This window comes from Anopheles merus, chromosome 2L, assembly GCF_017562075.2.
Source record: "Anopheles merus strain MAF chromosome 2L, AmerM5.1, whole genome shotgun sequence".
In the NCBI taxonomy this organism is placed as follows: Eukaryota; Metazoa; Arthropoda; class Insecta; order Diptera; family Culicidae; genus Anopheles; species Anopheles merus.
In genome coordinates, this window is record NC_054083.1 from 7,771,652 (window position 1) to 7,781,700 (window position 10,049).

General features: G+C 38.7%; 1 long non-coding RNA gene across 1 annotated transcript; it reads right to left on the reverse strand.

Moving 5' to 3' along the window:
- Nucleotides 1–7,849: 7,849 nt before the first annotated feature.
- Nucleotides 7,850–8,434, reverse strand: LOC121593694. Its single transcript, XR_006004818.1, has 3 exons — nucleotides 8,398–8,434; nucleotides 8,229–8,332; nucleotides 7,850–8,142 (listed from the first exon to the last, which is right to left on the reverse strand). It is a non-coding gene; the product is annotated as an uncharacterized LOC121593694 (long non-coding RNA).
- Nucleotides 8,435–10,049: the final 1,615 nt, after the last annotated feature.

Consider the following 10,049-nt stretch of genomic DNA (forward strand, 5'->3'; position numbering starts at 1 on the left):
GCCCAGAAAATCGCCAACATTTCTTTTTCTGGTACAGAGTATTTTTCTTCCGCCTTTGATAAGGTACGTGAGGCAAAATGAATTGGTAGATCTTTTCCATCTTCATCCTGTGATAACACAGCGCCAATAGCAAAGTCGGATGCGTCTGTGGCCAAAACAAAAGGTTTTTTATAATCAGGATAAATAAGTATATCCTCTGATGAAAGTATTTTTTTCATCTTATGGAAACATTCTATTTCATTTTTTCCCAATTCTATTTTTTTGTTGGATGATGGACTCTCCTCTCCCCTTAAGAGGTTTGTAAGAGGTTTTGCAATTTTTGCAAAATCTTTTACAAATCGCCTGTAATAACCCATCATCCCCAAAAATCCTCTTAGCTCTTTTAAGGTTTTTGGAATAGGGTAATTGCTTACTACTTCTATTTTTTTAATGTTTGGTTTTATACCATTGGATCCAATTACGTAGCCTAAAAATTCAATTTCAGAGTGCAAAAACTCTGATTTGTCGAGTTGAACTTTTAAGTTTGCTTCATTTAATAGTTTCAAAATTTTATCTAAATTAATTAAATGATCAGTTAAGTTTTTTCCAAAAATAATAACGTCATCCATATAAACATAACAAGTTTTACCAATTTCTTCTCGAAGGACGTCATCAATTACCCTTTGAAATATGGAAGGACCGTTTTTAAGCCCAAATGGCATTCTAACAAATTCATATTTGCCGTTGTTGATAGCAAATGCCGTTTTTTCTATGTCACTCGGTCTCATTTTTATTTGATAAAAGCCAGAGGCTAGATCTAGTGTCGTAAAAAGAGTGTGTCCTTTCAGTTGATCAATTACATAGTTGATTTCAGGCATGGGATATCGATCAGCTATTGTTTTTTGATTTAGCTTGCGATAGTCGATCACCATGCGAAATTTTTTTTCTCCAGAAGCGTCTGATTTTTTTGGAACGACCCATACAGGTGCCGTCCAGGCAGAGTGCGAAGGTCTGATAATACCATTATCCAGCAATTCTGTAATCTGTTTATTGACCTCTTTGGTATAAGCTGCTGGATAAGGATATACCTTTTGGTGTATTGGTATATCGTCAGTGGTGTTTATACAACACTCAACTCTAGTAGTGCATGTAAGTTTTAATTTGGGCTCATAGAAAACAGACATATTTGAATCTAACACTTTTTTAAGTTTAGTTTGTTCAAAGTTATTTAAGTGATTTAATCTAAATGAAGAATTGGATGACTGTGATGAAGAGGTATAAAAATTTAATGGTATTTGTAATGTTTGAGAAAAATTATGTAATTTAAGTACCCGTTTTTCTAAATCGATACTTGCATTTAAGTTATACAAAATATCTGTTCCAATTATCCCTACAAAAAAATGATGAAAAGAATGTAACATAAATGTACAAATGTAATTAATTTTAGGATAGAAAAAATTTAAATCGATAGCTGATTTCAATTGAAATTTACCACAAGCACTGGCTATATTTTTTAAAGGTATTCCAAATGGTTTAGCTGTTTCGCAAGATTCTGCAATTTCAGGATTAATAAAACTAACGTTTGCACCTGTATCGATAAGGAATGGAAATTCTCCTTTTCTATTTTTAATAACAATGTATGGGAGAACAGGTTCTACCATACATTGTTCATTCCTAAAAAATGGTTCGGTTGCTCTTGTGTATTAATATCTTTACCAGGTGCTTGGTAATTAGGCAAATATGTCCTCTCGTGGGTATGAGTAAGGGGAGTTTCTCTTTCTAACGGATGAATTTGCTGATTAAAATGTGATGGTGATAATGGGCTATTAGTGTATTGATTATATAATGTATTCGGATATGTGTTAGTAACCTGGTTATAATGAGCATTAGTGTGCTGTGTAGGATTAGAGACGTACTGGTGTGGGATCGTGTTAGTTGGTTGGTAGACTTCGGTAGTAGAATTCGAATCGCTGTATTGGACAAAATTATTGCTTGAATTTGGGTTATGTATTGCATTTGAATAAGTATGTGTGGAATGATTATTGTATGCAATAGGGTTAGCTGAAGTATATCGGCTTCTAATACTTTCATCTACCTCCTAGGGTACGGGTAGATCTCGTCGCATTTGATGGCTTCTGTTAGTATTTGTGTTACCGATCTGGTTTGGATTATAGTGATTGTTAAATGGTTGCCGGCGAGGTAACGGTACCGGGGGTTTTTGAACTTGAAAATTACCACGTGGAGTGGTAACCGGCAAAAATGGTACCGATAGTTCTTTTGGTTTGGGAATCGGAATAGAAGTATTGTTCATTCTATTGCCACTACTGTATGATCTACAATCCATATTTTCATACTCTAAGCAAAACTGATAAGCTTTTGCTAATGACGTAGGGCTAGCAGTTTTAAGCAAAATTGACAAAGGCTTGTCCAAGCCTCGAATGAAAGCATCTAATGCTTTTTCTCTAAAAAAATCGATATGAACACTTGCGTTATTTTTATAACTATCCTGTGTCTGCACTTGTGTTACCAAAGATGCTAATAGTTCGTTAACCCTGCCATAGTATGAATTTAATGGTTCACTTTTTCCTCTTTTAACGGTAGTCAGCTCAAAATCTAATGTTTTTAAGTCTCGTTTATCGCAATAATATAATAACAACGTTTCTTTAATCTCTGACCATTTTGAGGTAATATTGTTAGAATTTAAGACGTCGGCAGCCTGGCCGCAAATTTTACGTCGGATTGTTTTTTGGATCAACTCATACATTAAAGAAGTTTCTCCTACTCGACACCGTTCGCAAAGATTCATGATGCTTTCTACATCATCTATCCAGTTATTCAATTCGTTTGGTTGCCCATCGAAATTGCGAAGATCTCTCACAAAATCGGGCACCTTACCGAGCTCCAGAATATTTGGAGCCGGTTGAACAAAACTCTGGCTGCCGTTGAACATTTTTTCACTTCGACACTGTCACTTTGCACCACACACTTTGAATACTTACAAAATAATACTCACACAGACACTATTGTTGCTTACCAACGCTGATTTTCGTCGTGCTCCGTCGGTGATGCTCCGTTGTAACTCGTTGGTGATACTCCGTTCGGGGGAAGGTTAGGCAGCTGGTGGAGGGGAATCCTTTTTACCGGTCCGGTTACTAGGGGTCTCGTACAGCGATCGGGTGATAACCACAGTGTCCCAAGCTTCGCTTCGCTCTTTTGCAGTAGTGGCTCTTTGGACCACTGTTTCAGAGAGTATTGCTCTCTGAGATTTGTGAAGACTTTTTTTTTCCTGTTCTTAGCTTATCTCTTCCCGTCTAGGGCTCTCCTGATTCGGGCGCCAGTTAAGTGTATGGGTTTCGGATACACTAATAAGAACGTCTGTTCTGGTTGGATTCTACTTACAGATTGATCTTTATTAGAAACGCTCGCTTAGATTTAACCTATCAATCCTATGTACTTTGCATGCATATAAGCAAAATAGTATTGCTAAATAGTATTGGTGTTAACTCGCGCCACTTGCGCCATAGCAATCCTTTAAATTTATCTTCATTGTTTGGCCTTGATGTTTCATTACGTTCCAAATTATCTGGGAGTTTTTGTTTGAGAGAAACAACTGTCGCATCATATTTTTCGCCTTAAAACTGTTTGTATTTGAATCTTGGATCCAGGATTATGGATTGATCTACTAATATATTATCATGGTTTTCAAATGTTTCTTTTAAATTGTAAGTTAAATTAGAAACAAGTTGAGCTACTTTTTCTGTCAATGCAGATTCTTGTCCTTCTCCTGCCATTTCAAAAATTAGAGTTCTTATAATTTTGCCAACTTTGGAAATAGAAACGTTTTGTTCACCCATTACCTCTTTCGTCGCTAAATCGAAAAACTGAAGAACTGTTATTGCTTGTTCCATTATCAACCAATCTTTATCAGTCAGCTTAGATTGAAATTTTAAGCTTGCCAAGCATGATATTAAAGGGATCTTATTTTTTAAGAATCGGTCTAACATATCAAACGTCTAACATATCAAAGTTTTTGCTGCTAAACCACTATGTTTGAAATGACCTATAACTCGTTTTACTTCATCGATTGTTTTATGTATACTGGTTTTTAAAGCGTTACGTACAACTAAATTCAACGAATGTGCAAAGCATGGAAAATGGGGTATTTCTGATTCTAATGCTGCCTTCTTCATATTTGCAGCATTGTCCGTCACTAAACAAACTATTTTATCATCTATTTGAAATTTTCCGTAACTTTCTTAATCCACAGTGATATATTTTAAGCTGTATGTGATTCGTAAAATTCTGAGCATTCTAAAAGATATGTACGTAGTTCAAAGTTTTCATCGATAAAATGGGTAGTAATAGCAAAAAAACTAACTTGATTTATGTTGCTCCATCCATTCGCTGTGAGTGAAATAGCTTTTGCTGGAATAAGAGTAGTTTTGACGGACAGCAATGTGTTATCGTAAATGGTTGGCAATAATGCATTTGTTAATGTTTTCCTACTTGGTAATTCGTAGCTAGGACACAATTTTTTTATGAACGATTTAAAATACTTATCTTCTACCATACTATAAGGATAATACTCCTTACATATCGTAATTAACAGCGTTTCGTCTAAGTCACGCTTCGTCTCGGCCGTCAGAGGTCTGCTGTTTGCAAAATAAGGCTGTATGCCGAACATTTCTCCCGGTGTATTTGTTGCGGTGTTACTATAAGATTCCTGGATGTTATCTGCAGGTTGGTTTTCTTGTGTTCTTTTAAAAGGAATTGTAATGTGCTTCCTTTCCATATTACGCTTCAAGTTGGTGGTGGACCCTCCGCGATATGCCAATAATACATGACAATATCTGCACTTAGCTTTACTATCTGCTCTCTCAAAATGCTACCAAACATCACTTGTTTGAGGCATCGTCAATTAGTACCGTTGTAGTATTGTAAGCGTTTGTTATGTAGATCTAGGATGAAAAATATTACACAATAAAAGATTAATTATTTTTTATTACATTATACCACAGAACAACACGTTTATATCACGAAAATAAAATATGAACTTTCTTCAAATGTCGGCGTTGTTAAAAAGAATATTGTTATTCGAGTTTTTTAGTTTACTTATAGTTTTAGTTTACTAAACTTATACCACACAGTCACAAAACTTTTCACTGGGATTTAAGTGGTTTTGATACTTTCGTCACAATACACAATTTTTAAATTTTCACAATTAAACTGTCTGTCTACAATTACACGTTGTGACGCAATCGTCTTCTTTTTGTACTACTTTTTATTACCGTCAACCACGGGGAAGTCCAGTGTTGCCTGGCAAAAAAAATCGCACTGGCAAATATTTTCCGTATATAATGAGGCAAACCTGCTAACCTGTGTCAGTCACAGTAAGAATTTCATGGGAGTAGGTTGTCTAGCGAAAGCAGCACTTGGCTTTCAAAGTAGAAGAATCATGAAGAAAAAAAGAAGGTAGAACATACAACAAGAAAAAAGGAGACAGCCTATACAGAATCCCAAATTGAGTGGTTCTTTTCAGAATAAGCTCTTTGTTTTTTTTTCAACATCAGTATCAACGAACCATCGATAATCGGCCCAAGAATGGACTCCGTTCGCCGAAATCCGAACGCCGCGAACCCAATCTCTACTCATTTGCACTAATTGCAGAGCTACTTTGGTCGAAAATTTGGATGAAGTCACTCACTTTTCAATGAGGAATTCGTTCGCTCCCATTTGTATAGGACACAATTCGCGAAGTTTTGTGGCGCGGATTCTTGTACTTTTCGCTTATTTTTTTTAATTCTTCTATGGTAATTTTAAGTCTTAATATTTAGATGAGCATTTATTTTCCTTTTCAATATTATTACCAAAAATTGTTGGGTAAAATATAAAAAGCTGAAAATAAAATTAGAAAGAGAGAAAGAGATAAAAATACTTCTTACAGATCTCTATGACACAACGATTAAAGGGGTTAACCCTTTAATTCCCGCGTACCAATATTCGGTTTAGAGGAATTTAATAATCTTTCACAAAATTATGAAATATTGCTTTGTCTGAAAACGGCGAAGAGTATTTCTTTCCTCTTTCCTTTTGAAACTTGAAAATTATGAGAGAAATGTAATAATAAATCATCCCATATTTAAGGACAATCTTTTTTAACTTTTTAATATTTTAACATTCACTTGGAACAATAAAAAATAGAGAATACTTCAAAATGAAAGTAACCAATGAATAAAAACTTCACCTGATTTCGAGTCCACTGTTTTATTTTTTGCTCTAAGGCGTTTAGAAATTTGCTAGAGTCACTTGCTTTAAAAGGTTTAATCAAATTTCCGACTTATTAAACTTTTGCATTTGTTTAACAAACCGGAATCGACTCGCCTACTGAATCAGGTTTAGCTACCTTTCTTCAGACACATACCCGCGCATTCGCACATATACGCACTTAAACATTAAAACACACCCTACGGACAAAGAGCGGGTAATTTTTATCATGGTGTGCGTAAAAACCTAGAGTTAAGCCGATGGAAGATTTCCTAGTCTTAAAAAAAGGGGGCGGGAACGGGTACTTCGGTTCTCTCCCGCTCCCATGTAAAATACACGGTGCGCTCTCTCAATGCTCGCGCCCATGAGCGAGCATCCTTTCGTGTGCTTGTATTTGTTTCTTTCGTGTTGCGCTGTGTGCGTTTCTTTCGTTCAGCGATCGCTCACACTCGCTGCGTATTTTTTTGTTATCTAAAGCTAAACAAAAACGTAAACACGCGTAGATTTTTTTTCATCACTTTATTGAAACATTTACATTTTAACTTTACACGATTTCACACATTTATGTAAGTTGATACACAATATTTGACTAAAATAAAATTGATCGCTCCATCGATGCAAACGTTAAAATGGCCGAATATCTGCGTAGATCCTTTTGTACACGTTGATTACTGTAAAAAAGGTACGAAATGAAGCTGCGCGATGTACATAACATGCATTACGAATCATTCGCGCAGCTTCATTTGAATTCGCACAACACTTGAACACTTGAACACTTTACAAAATCATAACATCAATCGACCAGGACTTAAGCTGACACACGTGCGGCCGCTCGCTGCCGATCCTTGAGCTGTACTGACGATTTCGTGTGGTAGCAAGAACGAGAGCACACAGAGGAACTTTCGGTGCAGCAGTGCAAGCGAGACACCGACATCAGCACAGCGCTGTGAGCAGATCAAACTGAGCGAGCTGGCCGAAAATTAACGCACACATTTCCACATGTGTAACTGTGTTAGTGCCAAAACTGTGTTGAAACCAAAACGCGCTCTCGCCTCCGTGTATTTCACACCGATTCTCCGCTTAACTCTAGGTTTTTACACACACCATGATAAAATATCCAGCTCTTTGTTTGTAGGGACCAACACAACTAAACCTTCGACAGCGCGCTCTGGTATGAGGTGGAGCCAGGGATGGGTAGCTCGACGAGCTGCTTGATTAATTTGCCGTAGGAGGGAAAAAGAAGGTTTGGGAGGTTTATCTTTCGCGATGGGTTTCGGATGATCGTATTTGGTAATGCTCTAACTCTTTATGGTTTAGTGGTTGAGATCTTACTAACTACCCAAGGACGCAAAAACCGACGGCGGCCTGTGTAATCTGAGCTCCCTACAAAGCTCTCCACAAAGCTCTCGTTTGCAGTCTTGTCGAGAGCTTCGCCACAGGCGCCCGAACCATCCGTTACGCACACATCTAAACGTTCTGGTTTCTTCAGCCGCTCACGCATACCAATGTGTTTCCTCCACCCCCTTTTTCGGATTACTTATAGAAATGATGAGGCTGTTCACATTTGCTTTATGCACACATTCGCATGCTGTTTATTGAATAGTATCTCTCTCCCTTCCCACATGTGTTTTGGCATACTCCCGCTGTGTAAACGGCAGAACGCTTTCCCCCTTCCAAATTTACTGTTCATCCTCCTCTTGTTCTTCTTTCCTCCTACCGCGCTCGGGGTACCATCCGTGCTGCGCGTGTTCAGCTGGCTTCAGTTTAGTGAAGACGTCATGAACAGGAGCTGCGCGTTTTGAAACGGCTTCTGTTAAGTAATGACGCTGGGCTGCGCGCGTTTCGACAGGTTCTTGGCGTAATCCAGTGCGTTGGTTTGTGGCAGTGTTGTGATGAACGCTGTCCAAAAAAAAGAACCAATAATTAATGTATGTAGTATGTATTACTATGGAGAGTTTTGCGCATAAGATTAGATCAACACTTACCTTAATATTTTAAAACTGGAAAACGTTTTCTTTCCTTCGCTCATTTTGAACATTGTTGACGAGGCCAGCATGTAGTCTTTGATAAATAGCGCACACACCTGTAACTTTTTAGACGCCAAGGGTTAGTTGAATGTACCTGCACAACCACACATGTGAGCAAGAAACTTACCTCAACAATTTGCTAGGATAAATCATTCCATAACTGAGGAAGAAGGAACACGGCCCAAAACGTAGACGAGCAAAGTACGTCGCACAAGAAATCGCACCTCACTTCAGTACATCCTTCCACAGGGAAAGTTCTGGACAGACTGAGGATGCCTCACACTCGGATGAGCGCGATAGCAGAAAAATCATGGTGGATCGAGGGAGATGGGTAGACTCGGTCCAGCGATATCCGCTGGTAAATGCATGTGTGCGTGACGAACGAAAGACTTCAGACCCCGCTCCTCGCGTTTTTCATCCATAGTTTTTCGTCACACGCACACACCTCTACACGCGCGGCGGTTTGCCGTCCAAAATCTAGAGAAAGAAGACAGGGCCTCTCGCTTTGGCACACAGAAATATTTCTCAACAACTTCGGCTCTGCTACTTGGGTATATTTTATTTCCTACTTCGTGCTCCTTCGTCGTTCGGCATCTAACCTTACGCTAGTATAGTGGTGTGTGTCTTATGTTTATAAATAGGGATCGAGACGCCCGCTACATCACTTCCCCCTTTCTTTAAATTTTCCGTGGACGGAAAATATTTCTACCATAACGCGTTTGGTTTATCGGTTTTCTGTCGGTTACCTTCTGAGGATATGAAACGTTATCTGGTACGCTCGTTTGATTTGTCGCGCTCACATAAACAGGCTTTAAACGATCTATAGAAATTGTCGATTTTTTTCCCTTTACTTCAAGTGTGTAGGTTTTTTTGTCCTTCGCTATTACTCTATATGGTCCGTCGTACGGTGGTGTTAACGATGGCCTGACACTATCTACCCGCACAAATACATGGGTACACGACGCTAATCCACGATTCACGTAAGCCTCTTTCTTTGTATTGTGATCCGAAGTTTGTATGGGTTGTAACTTACGCATGATCGTTCTCAGGTTGTTTACGAATTCGGGCGTTGCACTGGTAATCTGCCTACTGTGATCAAAAAACTCTCCTGGTAGTCGTAAACTAGTACCGCAGGTTAGTTCGGCAACGGTTGCTCCTAAATCTTCTTTTAGAGTTGATCGCATCCCTAACAACACGAATGGTAATATCTCTGTCCACCTGGTTCGATCGTGACACATTAGTGCTGCTTTTAGTTGCCGGTGTACGCGCTCAATGTGACCGTTAGCCTGTGGATGATAAGGAGTGGTTTTTAGATGGTCAATACCTAGTGTTTGTGAGAGATTTTTAAAAAGTTCACTTTCGAATTGTCTCCCGCGGTCAGTGGTGATTTTAGTTGGTACGCCGAACCTTGCAATCCAATTAGCGATAAACGCTCGTGCCACAGTTTCTGCCGTCATGCTAGGCAGAGGGATTACTTCCGGCCAACGGTGAATTTATCTATCAATGTTAGACAATACAAGTTTCCTTCCGATGGAGGTAGTGGGCCGATGAGGTCGATGTGCGCGTGCTGGAATCTTTGTTGTGGTACTGTGATATGTTCCGCTTTGGTGATGTTGTGCCTCGTTACTTTGGTTTTTTGACATTCCAAATAGCTCGATACAAACTCCTTGCAGTCCTTTCTTATAGATGGCCATACATAGCGCTGCGTAACAAGGTGTGTTGTACCGCGAATGCCCGGGTGTGACGTACCGTGCATCTTTCCGATAATTTGTTGACGAA